The 15168-nt window shown below is 34.4% G+C and overlaps 1 protein-coding gene across 2 annotated transcripts in view; it reads right to left on the bottom strand.

Annotated features, from left to right (window-relative positions):
• The window catches only part of SOX5 (SRY-box 5), a 1043232-nt gene that overhangs the window by 742883 nt on the left and 285181 nt on the right, over positions 1-15168 (bottom strand). For both annotated transcript variants that reach the window (XM_025402765.1, XM_025402767.1), the window contains exon 4: positions 14473-14569. The gene's annotated coding sequence lies outside the window, so the exon portion shown is untranslated. The remainder of the gene's footprint in view (positions 1-14472; positions 14570-15168) is intronic.

Below are 15168 nucleotides of genomic sequence, written 5' to 3' on the forward strand. Positions count from 1 at the left end.
CAGAGCGAGACTCCGTCTCAAAAATAAATAAATAAATAATAAATAAACAACAAGAAATTACTAAAAGGAAGATGAAACAATACAGAATATATTAATCTTTGTTTCTGTACATTTCGAGTATTTTGTTCAAAGATAACCTAAGCATATCATTAAAATCAAGAAGATAGAATAAAATCTTAGGTAATGAACATCTCGGAGATTGCTATGCAAGTACTCAGTATATATGTAACTAAAATAAATGTGCTGAGCAATATTTGTCTATTTAGCATTTCGACTTTCACAGGGCTGCTGTTTCAAACTAGAAGTTCCTCAAAGAAATTTCAAATCAGATTTATCCTCTGCTGGCATTCCTGCATACTTGTACTTTCTAGTAGTTATGCAGTCTTAATCTTCTAGAAATTTAGATCATAATTCCAAGAGTTATTAGGTTGGAAAACAGCTTCTGGGCAAATGATGTTATTCCAAAAACTTTTTACACCAGAAATAATACTTGGATTATTTCTGCCTCATAAATAGTCTTCAGGCTTGATTTTTAATGTAATTTAAGTACACTGACATGACTTTTTTTTTCTTTTACTTTTAAATAACAATACTCTTAAAACATAAGGGAGAGATGAGGGGATAAAGATATGACAAGGGTTTTTAAAAGGTTAACCTTTGCTTTGAGCTTCCGTTTCTGTCCAGTTTAGCCTATTCTTCTGTATTCCAATGGCATTAGATAGATATCTTGGTATTTGCTATTTAAGAGTCAATCAACACATTGAGTTCTATTAAATTTCTGTCATTCCTTTCTAAAATAGCTAGTCAATATACACATTTTCTTTAAAAAAAAACACACATTTTTCTTGCTGTTGAAAAGTTATATTTTTCCTAAAATTTAAATATTTGTCTATGAATTTTGATATCAGTACAAAGTTTAAAAATAGAAAAATGTTCAGGTACTAAAACTCACTTATTGAAACCTCACCATCTGAGGTGTGTTGAACAATGGGAGAACACAGAATTCGTTTTGCAAAGGGAGTTCCTGTAGAGTCAAATAGGTGAGTTCCTTTGAATAAGCTATTAAATGTATTTATCTTTATTTTAATAATTTGCTTCATCCTCTGCATCCTTTCATTACAATAATCATGTCTTCAAATTAAGGCATTTGGTTATAAAAGTGTGGGGAAAAGGTGGAAATGCAGAGCCTTAAAAAAATACCACTGTAAATATATCTGTAAATTCAGGGATATGAATTATGCACACGAGATAACTGCTTCATTAATAAAGGAAAAAGTGACTACAAAAACACTAGAAGAGTGGTAGAAGGCTTTGAGTTTTCAAAAGGTGAATATCACAATAAGGGATGATGTCTATTATAAAGGATCTTGAATTTATTTTCAAAGTATTCTAAAAATCCCAAATCTAGAGTATTGTTCTCAGCGACAGGGGAACCCAGTGAATTCAAATTAAGGCAAAAGTTGATACGACAGGAAGAACTACCCAACTAGGGGAGGCAGATCAACCCAAAAGCCCGCTGTCTCCGGAAGCAGTGTGTCCCCCAACTTACCATGGGGATTTTCTGAGCAAATATTGGATAAACTTGTTGTCACTGTTACAGCATATTATTCTGCCATGTAGACTTGAGTTTCAATATACTGAAATTTTCAAAAAACATTTTGTTCGTCTAGATTTTTTCTAATTAAAAAATTAGGGACGGGCACGGTGGCTCACCCTGTAATCCCAGCACGTTGAGAGGCCAAGGTGGGCAGATCACGTGGTCAGGAGATGGAGACCATCCTGGTTAACACGGTGAAACCCCGTCTCTCTACTAAAAATACAAAAAATTAGCTGGGCATGGTGGTGGGCACCTGTAGTCCCAGCTACTCAGGAGGCTGAGACAGGAGAATGACATGAACCCGGGAGGCGGAGCTTGCAGTGAGCCAAGATTGTGCCACTGCACTCCAGCCTGGGCGACAGTACGAGACTACATCTCAAAAAAAAACAAAAACCTTAGATTCTAAGTTGAAATAGTAATCCATGTATATAGAAAATGCTCTCATTAGAAATAATATGGCCGGTCGTGGGGCTCACACCTGTAATCTTAACATTTTGGTAAGTTGAGCAGGGCCCTTGAGCACAGGAATTCGAGACCAGCCTAGGCAACATGGCAAAACTCAGTAAAATACAAAAAAGTTAGCTGAGAGTGGTGGTATGCGCCTTCAGTCTGAGCTATTTTTGAGGCTGAGGTGGGAAAATCGCTTCAGTCCAGGAAGTGGAGATTGTAGTGAGCTGAGATCATGCCACTGTACTCCAGACTGGGCAAAAGAGCGAGACTCCATCTCAAAAAAAAAAAAAGGAAAATAATATATAAAGACTACTAAATCGATATTTATGGTTTAAAAGTGATGTGCATTTTTCTTAAAATGAAAGTAATATATGTTCATTAAAGAAAGGTAGGTGAAACATACAATCGAAAAGAATAAATTTTGAAATCAGCTATAATCCTATATGTAGGTAAAGCATTTTAGTGTTATCCACACATTCTTGTTCTATGCATGCATGTGCACATATGTACTCATTCAACCAATATTTCTTGAATATTTACTATGACCCTGATGTGTTTTCTCATGTCATTATAAAATTATTTTTCAAAAAAATTAATATTGCATCATACACGACCACCACAATTTACCTAACCAGAGTCTTATTTTTCTTGAGACAGGGTTGCATTCTGTCACCCAGGCTGGAGTGCAGTGGCATGACCATGGCTCACTGCAGTCTTGACCTCCCGAGGAGCTGGGACTACAGGTGCACGCCATCATGCTGGCTGATTTTTGTGTGTGGTTTTTTGTTTGTTTGTTTGCTTGGTGGAGATGGGGTTTCACCATGTTGCCCAGACTGGTCTCGAACTCCTGGACTGAAGTGATCCATCTGCCTCAGTCTCTCAAAGTGCTAGAATTACGGCTGAGCCACCGTGCCTGGCCCAGGACCCATTTTTAATAAACAGGTTGTTTTCAGTTTTGTGTTACTATTAACACTACATCCTTTTATCTATAATTATGCATATATGTATAACTAAATATAAATATATAACTACATACACGCACATATATGATATATATATGGCAAATTGCTAGAAGCATAAGCATCAACATTAACAGATTTTTAATGTGCACTGTGTGAAATGGTTATGGTGCAGTAACAAAATTGACACAACTGGACACAGAAAGTGAAAGGTTTCATCTCACTGCAATTTCTTCAGCATTGGTTACTGTGGCATTTTTAATCTTCACCAATTTGCTAAATGAACTATGATCTCAATTTAAGTTGAATTACTTAATGATTTATAGAAATCGAACATTTTATGTTTATTCTTCATTTGACTTCCTCCTTTTATTAATTATTTCTATTATTTGTTTCTATTAATTTGTAAGCAGTTTAAATGATATCCTACTTGCATCTTTTGAACATAGGAAAATGCCAATAGTTGACCAGTTTTAACAAAAATGGCAATTTATGTTGTTCCACCTACGGTACTGCAAATATATATCTTAGATTTCCATTTGTCTGTCAGTCTTATCATTTAAGATGCAAAGAAGCTTTTTCATTTATGTGATCAAACCTATCACAATTTTTCTTTAGTGATTATTGCCTTTGGTGTAATGCTTTAAAAGGACTTTCAATCCTCCTCCTACTTCTATTCACCAACACTGTCTCTTAGTATTTTTATGGTTTCTTTTGATAAGAATTTAAATCTCTAATCCTTCTAGAATTCATATTGGTAATAGTATAAAATTGTAACTTTTTTCTAAATACACATCTGCCTTGAAACCATTTCTGTCACAAAGATTTGAAATGCCTAGGATAACACTTGTGCTACTCAGGAGGCTGAGGTGGGAGGAACACTTGAGCCCAGGAGGTCAAGGTTGCAGTGAGCCAAGATGACATCACTGCACTCCAGCCTGGGCAACAGAGCAAGACCCTGTCTCAAAAAGAAAACAAAAGAAAAGAAAGCAAACAAACAAAAACCTTACCATGTTATGAGGGGAGTTATATTCCCCAATTATAGTCCAAACATCATGTTTATATTTTGTTATATCATAGAATATCATAAAACACCAATGACTCATAAAATGTAAGTTACTCTTCACAAATTATCTAAAAGATGCACAGATATGAGCATTATGTAAGAAAATACAAAACACAATTTGTAATTATGAATTAGGGAATATTTTTATATTCATTTAACAATCTCAGCACTTCAACCTCACTTATGTATGCAAAATATATTTGCATTTACAGAATGTGACTGTGGGCAACACTTCCACTGAGAAGATGTATAATCTAGAATTTCTATAATCTAACTTTGCAGAAAGTACTACGAAAACAGTTTGCGTTCATGGTTTTTACTTAAATTATTCTTGTTAGAACAACTTCTTTGTCTTTCTAAAGAAACACAAAAAATAAGCAATTGCTTGCTCACATATATTATGTTAAAGGCTTTTAGTCAAAAGTTCATGTATTATTTTATTTGGAAGTAAAAATCCTCTTCATTACAAATAATTGCTGGACAACAGAATGATGCTTAAGCAATTGTTGTTATATTTTTAAGGAGCAGATTTTGTCATCTGACTTTTAAAATGTAATCAAACTCAAATTGTCCCATAACTTTTGAGAGATTCGCACATATTTTAATCAAAGAGGAAACTGAAAAGCCATAGCCAAAAAACTGTACATACGACCATTATATTCTGCCAGGCTACAGTTTGAGGGCTGCGTCAAGTGGATCACTATTGGCTACTCAAGTAGCAATATCTAGTTCCAAGATCAGGAAAATGGAGCATTTCTACTGAGATGGCATTATGTTACTTAAATTGATGTACCTTTTGAAATTAACTCTGTAATTCAAAAGTGTGCTAGTAAAACTCTCCCAGTGAATTATATGTACATACATTTGAAACACCCAGAAAATACATCTAATAATTTTATGCTAACTTATTCAGATAAAATATTTGTATGTAGAGCACGAAGACAATCAAGTATAATCAGGCATTTAAACAAATAATGTTGTGTTAAGAAAAAAGTTATAAGGGTATGGTAGCATTAGATTTAAGTATTCCTTTAGCCTGCTTTGCATGGTGTTTTACCGAAAATGTTTCATTATCTTGGTAAGACGAAGCTGAAAGTATATTAGAAAAAGGAGTCTTACTCAAGAGATTTAGGTGTACAATAAGAGACAACTTACAATGAGTTATAAAGGTTCTGAAAGACAATGAGAAATAGAAATAGACTACAACAGAAATGTTATATACCTTTCAGAAGATATATGATCATATAATGAATTATTAAGAAACAAAGGATGTACATCCAAAGACTACTTTCAGGAATCAGTTCTACCATACGTTACAAGAGAAATGGGGATGAAATTGTAAAGCAGGAACAATTAGGTGACCAGGTATGTAGCCTCAGGAGCCTTTATTTGTGCAACCTAAAATATGTGCCTTCTTTATTAAAGTAACAACCAGGATTTTTATTTCAGAGGGTCATCAGATTTGGCCAAGGTCTTTCATTCTTGTTAATTATTATGTGTTCAGAGTAATGCACATTTTTATCTACAGGTGGCAGACCTTTTAAAAATCAATTTCAGTCATATTCAGTATTTTGTTTTGGTGTGTGCATATTTTTTAACTGCCATCCCCATTAAAATGTAAGAGTGTGCTGTTCAGAGTTCTCATTAATGTTGCACAATTTAGATGATAGATTTGTCAACAAAGTGGCTCATTCTCAAAGGCCAGTGAACCCTGTCGGGATAAATGCCTTAAAAATTGTATATTGCAGGGTAATCTTTAATTATCTAGAACTCACTTGACAATTTACAGTATATTGGGATTATTTTCCTTTTTCAAGCAATAAAGTCTTTTACTTTGTAGATTAGGGTGACTGAGGAAAAAAAGTGATTGGATTTGATAAACAGTTAAAGCAAAGAGCTTGCTTATTTGCAAGTAAAAGAGAAAGGTGACCAAAAGGCGTGTACAAATGACAACCACTTAGGATCACAAATTATTAAGTGGCTAAATGGTTAAAGCAAATAACTATAAATGCAGTGACATTTTAAAAGAATGTTAACACAGAAAGAGATAAGCAAAACAAAAATATACTGACACCAATGGTATAACTAATCATTATCCTCAATTTAACTTCATAAACTCTTGGATTTATAATACCTATGTGAAGTTTCTTATTTTGTTGTGTTGGTTTTGGTCAATTCAGGATATAATCTGGTGATCAACTAAGCGTTTTTGTGACTATTATTGATTTGTTGGAAAGGATTTTTAACACAGAGAAGTACTCAAAATATATGTAAACATCCATAACTTTAGAGTTCTCAAAACATTTTTATTCCATTCAGTCTAATACCCTTCTATGCCTACTATCCTTTATCACATTTCTTTATTTTTATTCTTCTTCATATTATTATTTTTTTTTTTTGAGACAAGGTCTTGCTTTGTGACCCAGCTGGCATGAACACGACTCACTGCAGCCTTGAACTCCTGGGCTAAAGGTATTCTACTGACTCAGCCTCCAGAGTAACTGGGAATACAGGCATCTACCACTACGCAATTTTTTTTTTTTTTAAGAGACAAGGTCTTCCTATGTCACCCAGGCTGATCTCGAACTCCTGCGCTCAAGGTATCTTCCTGCCTCGCTCTCCCAAAATGCTGGAATTACTGGCATGAGCCGCCATGCCCAGCCTGGTATTCTTTTCCAGAATACTAGACAGAATAAATGCTCATTTTACTATGCTATTTTTCTTCATTTCTAATGTTGGGAACTCTTTTTCTTTTTCTGCGATGGAGTCTCACTTTGTTATCCAGGCTGGAGTGCAGTGGCGAGATCTCGGCTCACTGCAATCTCCACCTCCCGGATTCAAGCAATTCTCTGCCTCAGCCTCCCAAGTGGCTGGGATTACAGGCACCCACCACCATGCCTGGCTAATTTTTGTATATTTTTAGTAGAGACGGGGTTTCACCATCTTGGCCAGGCTGGTGTTGAACTCCTGATCTCGTGATCCACCTGCATCAGCCTCCCAAAGTGCTAGGATTACAGGTGTAAGCCACCATGCCCAGACTAATGTGGGGAACTCTTTATAAGATCTTCAATTATTTTACTTAATTTTGAAAGATGTCTCCATTTAATTTACACTATTTGCCAGGATATTTCTCCCACTTAAAGCATAAAACACCACTTAAAAAATTAATAAAATATATCAATTATTTGCTCTATTATTTTAACATTTATCTATCATGAGATATATATAGAAAATATGTTCAGTGGCCGGGCGCGGTGGCTCACGCCTGTAATCCCAGCACTTTGGGAGGCCGAGGCGGGCGGATCACAAGGTCAGGAGATTGAGACCATGGTGAAACCCCGTCTCTACTAAAAATACAAAAAATTAGCCGGGCGCGGTGGCAGGTGCCTGTAGTCCCAGCTACTTGGGAGGCTGAGGCAGGAGAATGGCAGGAACCCGGGAGGCGGAGCTTGCAGTGAGCCGAGATCGCGCCACTGCACTCCAGCCAGGGGGACAGAGCAAGACTCCGTCTCAAAAAAAAAAAAAAAAAAGAAAATATGTTCAGTTTAACACATAGTAATAAAGCACATGCCCATGGAAGCACCACACAGGTCATTACTGGCACTCTCTCTTGAGTTAGAAGTGTTCCTGGACACAAATTCTCCACCCTGACCTCAACCTCTTTCCTCATTCCTAGATATCAGCACTCTACACTGGTATTTTTTGCTTTTCTTTAGTCTTCCTATCTACAGTGCATTCCTAAATGATATACTTTAGTTTGCTGGAATCATCCTGTCTGTTTTCTGATGTGTCTTGATTTTTCCAGCTAATATTAATTACAGCACTAAGATTCTTCCATTTTCAATACTTCACATGTCATTGTACGATTGTTCTATAATTTTCCAACTTGCCGATTATAGCTGAGTTATTTCCAGATTTTTGGCAAATACAAATATTTCTCCTGTAACCCATCTTGTAGATGTCTTCTGACACATATATGCACATATTTCTCTAGGATATTTATCTCTAGGAATAATAGAGTTGCTATTGCTTAAGCAAGGGCTACAAACTTCAACTTTACTAGGTACTGTATCTAAGAGTAGTTGTTCCAACTTACATGCCAACAAGCCCTAGATGAGTGTTGCTGTTGCTCTCCAACCTTGTCAATGCTTTCAACTGCTAGACATTTTACTTTTCTCTATTCTGAGGCATGGGTAGTGGAATCTCATTATGAGTTTATGTTGTATCTCCCGGCTACTACTGAGATTAAGGATTTTTTCATGTCTTAGACATTACTTCATATATTGAACATTATCAAATTATTGTCCATTTGGATTTCTTCTTTTGCCTTTTTCTACTGGATTGTGTGAACTTTATCAATGACTTGTAGTTTTTTAAAAATCAATTCTGAATACCAACCTCGTCAATGATGTTTGGGAAATTTATTCTATTACTCTAGGTCCCGTTTTTCACTCTTTTTATGGTGTTTTCTGATAAACAACAAGGAGAAAATGTGTTGTGTGCTTTTATGGCTTAAAGAACCCTTCTCTACTCCTAAGTCATATTCCCAGGTTATAATCTTAGAGTCTCTCAATATTGTTCTGTCCCTCACACTTAGGTTTGGGCTAACTAAAGTTGATTTTTCTGTGTGATGTGAAGTAGAGATCCAATCTTATTTTTTACATAGAAAATCAATTGTCTCAGTATCCACGTATTGAAAATTTATTTCTCTACTACTTTAAAGGACTGACCTTATTAGAAATAAAGTATCCATATTTGCAAGAGTCTGAGTTCTCTATTGTCTCTCATTTGCCTACTTGTCTATCCATGCAGGAATGTCACACTTTCTGAATTAACAGAGCTTAATAATATCTGTAGGGCAAGTCTTCCTACACATTGCTCCTTTATAAAGAGTATCTTGACTATCTTTTGTCTTTGGCATTTTAGAATTAATTTGTGACATTTCTCCCTCTTTCTTTCCCTCTCTCACACACACACAGAGTACAGATAACAAGAAACAAAGACAAAAACAGCATATTTATTGTGATGGCATGGTACTTATAAATCAATAAGGGAGAAAGAGACATCTTTACAATACTGGATCTTTTCAATGCCTGAATATGGTATATCTCATCATTCATATCAGCCTTAGAAAAATATTACTTAATAATGTTTCACAATTTTCCCCATAGAAATATTGCGCATCTCTTATTACCAGAAACTAGAAAAAAATGATGCTGATACATAGAAACACTGTACATTATATGTATCAGTCTTGCAAAATTGTCTTATTAACTCATATCGTGTGCCAATAACAATGGTTGTTTCTTTTTCAATCCTAGTAACTTTATTTCCTTATCTTTCTTTACTGCATTGACTAGCATTTCTAGAAAAATACTAAATAGCGGGGGTGATAGCAAATATCCTTGTCTTGTTCTTGAACACAGAAGGAAAGCCTTTAACATTTTACTGTTACAATTTATCTTTGCTGTATGTATTTTACATCACATTAAGGAAGTTCCTCCCTGCTTTTAGTTTTCCAAAAAATTTTAAATACAAGAAATAGATGTTGAATTTCATTAAATGTTTGCCCTGCATTTATTGAAATGATCATATGATACTTTGTTTTAATCGGTATTAAATTGTTTATTTTTTTACATATTATCAAACCTTGTATTTCTGGAATAAATCAACTTGGCCATAATTTTTTATTAAATGATTAAATGATTATTTTTATATATCGCCAAATTTGAATTGCTAATATTCTGTTGAGGATATTTCCACTTATAATCACAAGAGGAATTGGCCTATAACTCCTTTTTCATACTATTCTCATCAGCTTTGGTATGAAAATTATATAATTATTAAATGAATTCGGATTGTTACCTCTTCTATCCTTTGAAAATAAAAAATTATGTAAGATTAGACTTCGGCTGGGTGCAGCGGCTCACGCCTGTAATCCCAGACTTTGGGAGGCCAAGGCAGGTGAATCACTTGAGGTCAGAAATTTGAGACCAGCCTGGCCAACGTAGTAAAACCCCATCTCTACTAAAAGTATAAAAGAAATTAGCCAAGCATGGTGACATGAGCCTATAATACCAGCTACTTGGGAGGCTGAGGCAAAAGAATCACTTGAACCTGTGAGGCAGAGGTTGCAGTGAGTCAAGATCAGGCCACTGTACTCTACCCTGGGCCACCCAGTGAGACTCGGTCTCAAAAAAAAAAAAAAGAAAAAAACAGTTAAACTTATTTCTTCCTTGAATTTGCCTGCAAAGTCATCTTGGTCAAGATTTTTGCTTTTGTTTTATAGGATGATTTTTGATTACTGAATTAAATTTCCTTTACAGTTATAGAACTATTCAAGTTCTCTATTTCTTTTCAGCAAATTTTGGCATTATACATATCTGTTGTGGTGTCTCCTTTTTCAATACTGATATTGGTAATCTGCCCATTTTTCTTGCATTGTAGCTCAGTCTCATCAGAGGTTTGAAACATTTATTCACCTTTTCCAACAGTTTTTTGGCTTTCTTAGTCCTCTTTGTTACATGACTGTTTTCCACCTTGTTAATTTTGTTCTTACTTTAATTAATTCCTTCCTTCTACCACACTGAGTTTACTTTGTTGTTTTATAACTTCTTGAGAGGAATTATTGGCCTATTAATTTTTGCCCTTTGTTTTTATAATATATTCCTTTAGGTTATAAATTTCCCAGTAAACACTTCTTATAGGCATTCTACAATTGTTATATGTAGGATATCTATTATTGTTTAGTCTAAAAACTTTCTAATTTCCATTGTGATTTCTTTTTTTTTTTTTTTTTTTTTTTTTTTTGAGACGGAGCCTTGCTCTGTCACCCAGGCTGGAGTGCTGTGGCGCCATCTCGGCTCACTGCAAGCTCCGCCTCCCGGGTTCACGCCATTCTCCTGCCTCAGCCTCCGGAGTAGCTGGGACTACAGGCGCCCGACACCTCGCCCGGCTAATTTTCTTGTATTTGTAGTAGAGACGGGGTTTCACCGTGTTAGCCAGGATGGTCTCGATCTCCTAACGTTGTGATCCGCCCGCCTCGGCCTCCCAAAGTGCTGGGATTACAGGCTTGAGCCACCGCACCCGGCCCGGCCCGTGATTTCTTTTTAATTGTGAAACTATATTCCTAGCTCTATTTTTGTTTGCAGCTTAATTTCATTGTGGTACAATTTTAATTCTTGGAAAATGGTTGGGGCGTAATTTAATGAGATATTCAGTGACTTAGAATATGGTCAATGTTTATCATTGTCTCCTATGTGCTTGAAAATAATGTAAATTTTACAGTTATATGCAAGGTTCCACACATATCTATAAGGGCATGTTTCTTAATCTTGACATTCAACTAAATCCTCACCAATTTTTCTATTTTATTGTATCAATTACTAAGACAAGTGAATTAATATCACTGCTATTATACAGTTGTTTATTTCTCTTGTTGTTCTATCAATTATTCCTTAATACACTTCAAGATGATGTTATTAGGGGCATTGAGATTTAAAATTATTCTGTCTTCCTACTGAATTGAAACTTGAATCATTTATAAAGTGACTCTCTCTCTAGTAATGGTTTGGGCTTTAAAGTCTATTTTGCTTAATGAACTTTAAACACTAGTCACACCAGTGTCCACGTAGTAACTATTTGCATGGTATGGTTTCCATTATTATTTATCTTTGACACATGAGAAGTCTGAGCAATAGCAGTTAAGGAACAAACCAACAGTAAACAGGTATAAGTGGTATAATTAGGAGACAGACCCAAACAATCTGTCTCCAAGGTCTATGCTCCTAAACATCATGCTTCTCTTACAAGTTCAAAGAGTTAAGTCAGTTTAGGTTTTGAAAGGGGGGAAAAAAGGCTCTCACTGTCATTTCCACAAATATTTTCTCACATTGCTATCAAATTGTGATTTTTCACTCATCTTAGAGTTAAATTCTCACTCTTGTAATATTCTAACGCAACATAATACTTTAAAAAAAAAAATCTTAATCCAGAACTGCAGTATTCAACCTCTTCCACTTACACACAAGTTTTGCTTTGTGCCTTTGAAATAGGCATGCATACCAGAAGCCTTCGTGTGTTTATCCAATGCCACTGAACTGCAGCACGGTACCTTGAACTGCCCTAAACTAAAAGAGGCAGTCAGGCTGCAGTATGATCAAGATGTCTAAGTGGTTGTATGGATCTACTGAGCAGGAATCCTCATTTCAACCCGACTTTGGGAAAAAAATAACCAAAAGGATGGGTGCTGGGCTGTTTCAACTCTCCTTGAACAGAGAGATATATATATACGGTATCGTAACAAACAGAGGCACTTAGCAACTTATGTATACCTTCTGAAAATCCATACCTTTTATATTTCTCAAATTTTAATATTAAATTATACTTACTATTTAAAAACCCTGTAAACTATGAAGAAAATTAAAACTTCTCATGAGTCCATATCCAGAGTTAATTATATTTGATGTGTTTATTATTTTTTCTATTAATTTTTCTGTGTTTCTAATATATAGGCACATGTGGAGATATATACATGCATACATGTGTGTACGTATGTACCCACAAACTTGGAAACACATTATATCTTTAGTGTAGACTCTGATTTTTTAATTTAACATTGCATTATGCATAATTTTATATCCCTTAAAATTCTTTAGAAAAGAATTTTAAATATCAAATATCAAATTTTAAATATCAAATGAAATACTCATTTCATTCTGGTTGCAGAATATCCCATCACATAAACGTGTTCAAATTTATCTAGCCACTGCTCTACGGCTGAACAGTTAAATCTATCTCAAATTCTTCCACTTACAAATATATGAAAATTGACTTAAAGGAAATATAAAATTTTATCTTGTTTAAATGGTTATGTTGGATCTGGATCACTTGCAACTAAATATCTTCCAAACTAATAGCATGGGAATGTTGCATAGAATGCTTTGAAAGCATTTAAGGCTGTTAACAGAAGTGGTCAAATTCCTTCCTGGAAAGTTGAATAAATATAAGGTTTTCCCAGAATTATTGAAAATGTCCGTCTCTTTACACTCTTGTTATAATATTCCAAATTACTTTCCCGTAGTTAGATAAGTGAGGCATAACTTTGCATTCCTTTTATTAGTTTTTATATTACAGTTATATTCCTTATTAACTACTTGTTCTTATATCTCATTATATTTTAAATTAAGATATTAGTGTCTTTCTTATAACTGCTGTTTACATTTGATGTTTGCCATACTTATTAGAAGTAGCAGTCTCAGTTTGTCACTTGCCTTTTAATTTTATTTATATTGGTATTTTTGCCTGTAAACCTATAGAATTTTTGTTTGGAATAATTTTGTTGTGATTTATTCCACATTTGTTAGCATAAAAATCCATTATTCGCTATGTTTTCTTCTATATTATATTGTTTCATTTGTCTGTGAATATATGAAGCCTGAGTTATAAGTATTTTAATAATATTATTTGGGATTTTAACAATTTTGTTTGTAAAAGAGGTAACCACTACCATTAATTCTAAGGGTTTTCACACATATACTTGCATCTTGAAACGGTGGGAACATAAGTCATAATACTGTAAGAGCAGATTTCTGAACAAATGAGCTTTAAGTCATTATGCAAGACAAACACTATTTCATTATTCTTTTTAGGTATCAACAAAAGGAGATTTCCCTTTCAATCTTACTGGTGACAAACTTCTCCCAAACAACAGAATTCCTTCCCTTCATCCTTTTTCTGCAGTTGCCCGCATGATGACTAGTCAATCAATAAATTAGAAAACGATTTTCAGCTCTAGATCTGTGGTCAAACTTTCAGTGCCTGTTCCCAAGAGTATAACACTATTGAAAAGACAAACAGGGATTTCATGCACACACAGATAGATGCCCATGGAATGTTTCTGCCAGTAAATTAGAAAATATTTGTCTGGCTTCAGCAATATTACATTTTTGTATGTATTAACAGAATCATACCCCGGAATACTTAATAGCCTATAGAAATTTTCTAAAATATGTGACCTATCCATTGTAATCCCAAATATTTATTTTGAAGCAACAACAAAAAAGTAGCAACAAATGTTCCAAAAAACATTTTTCAGTGGAGAAAAAAGCTTTCACAACTTCAGAAAAAGTGTATCTCATTAAGAAAATGAAAAGAAAAGAAATGTTGCTATCATCTGCCAGTTTAGAGACATTACCATCATAATGAGTCTCAAAATTATAATTAAAAAGCCAGTTGTCATCTGAATATAAAAGACTATGTACTCTACTTTTTTATGCATATGTTTTATATATTTTTACTTATAAATTAAAAATAAGAGAAACCATATAAACTTCCATTTTTGTGAAATAGCATAGTTATCAATTTTTCAAAAGTGTATATTATGTGTTTTATGAATATACCTTTTTCCTACCCAGTGCAGTGCCAGAATTCTCTGTTCGGCTTTCAGAATCTTGTCAACAGATTCAAACAGGAATCATGTCATCAGCAAGAGGAAAGCTGGAAAAATAAAAGTAGACCATTAACAGTGCATTGTTTTATTTAGTAAATATCAACATATGACTCTTGAAAGTAGAAGATGTGTAAGGTTTTCAAAAGAAATTTATATTTATATATGTAAATTGATACATAAACCATTAAATATATATGTAAATATAAATTTACATTTATAAATGTAATAAAATTATGCTTTATGGAAGAAGGGGCATTATCTTGGCATTATAAAGCCACCACAATTAATCTAAAAACTCAGAAGTTGTTGTGGTCCAATTTTAATGTAAATATCCTGCAAATGCTTTAGGACAGGCTACACTAAGGTAGATTCTTGTTGCTTGAAATGATTCATGAGGCATCGTCAGGTGTCCTCTTAGGTCTCTTCTTTGAGCCCATTCAAACATATAATAGCAATGGTCAACACAGTATTTGTTAAATGTTCAGCTATTTTTCATTTCATTCCATCCCTGCTATGTATTTCTCTGATTGCCCTGCTCAGCTCAACTTCAGAAAGTGCTCTTGCCACTGTCATGAGTGAATAAAATTCTGGCTTTGTTACCAATTTTCCTAAGCTGGACAAAAATTGGCCCTGACAATCTGTTGAG

Source organism: Theropithecus gelada, chromosome 11 (genome assembly GCF_003255815.1).
Source record: "Theropithecus gelada isolate Dixy chromosome 11, Tgel_1.0, whole genome shotgun sequence".
NCBI lineage: Eukaryota > Metazoa > Chordata > Mammalia > Primates > Cercopithecidae > Theropithecus > Theropithecus gelada.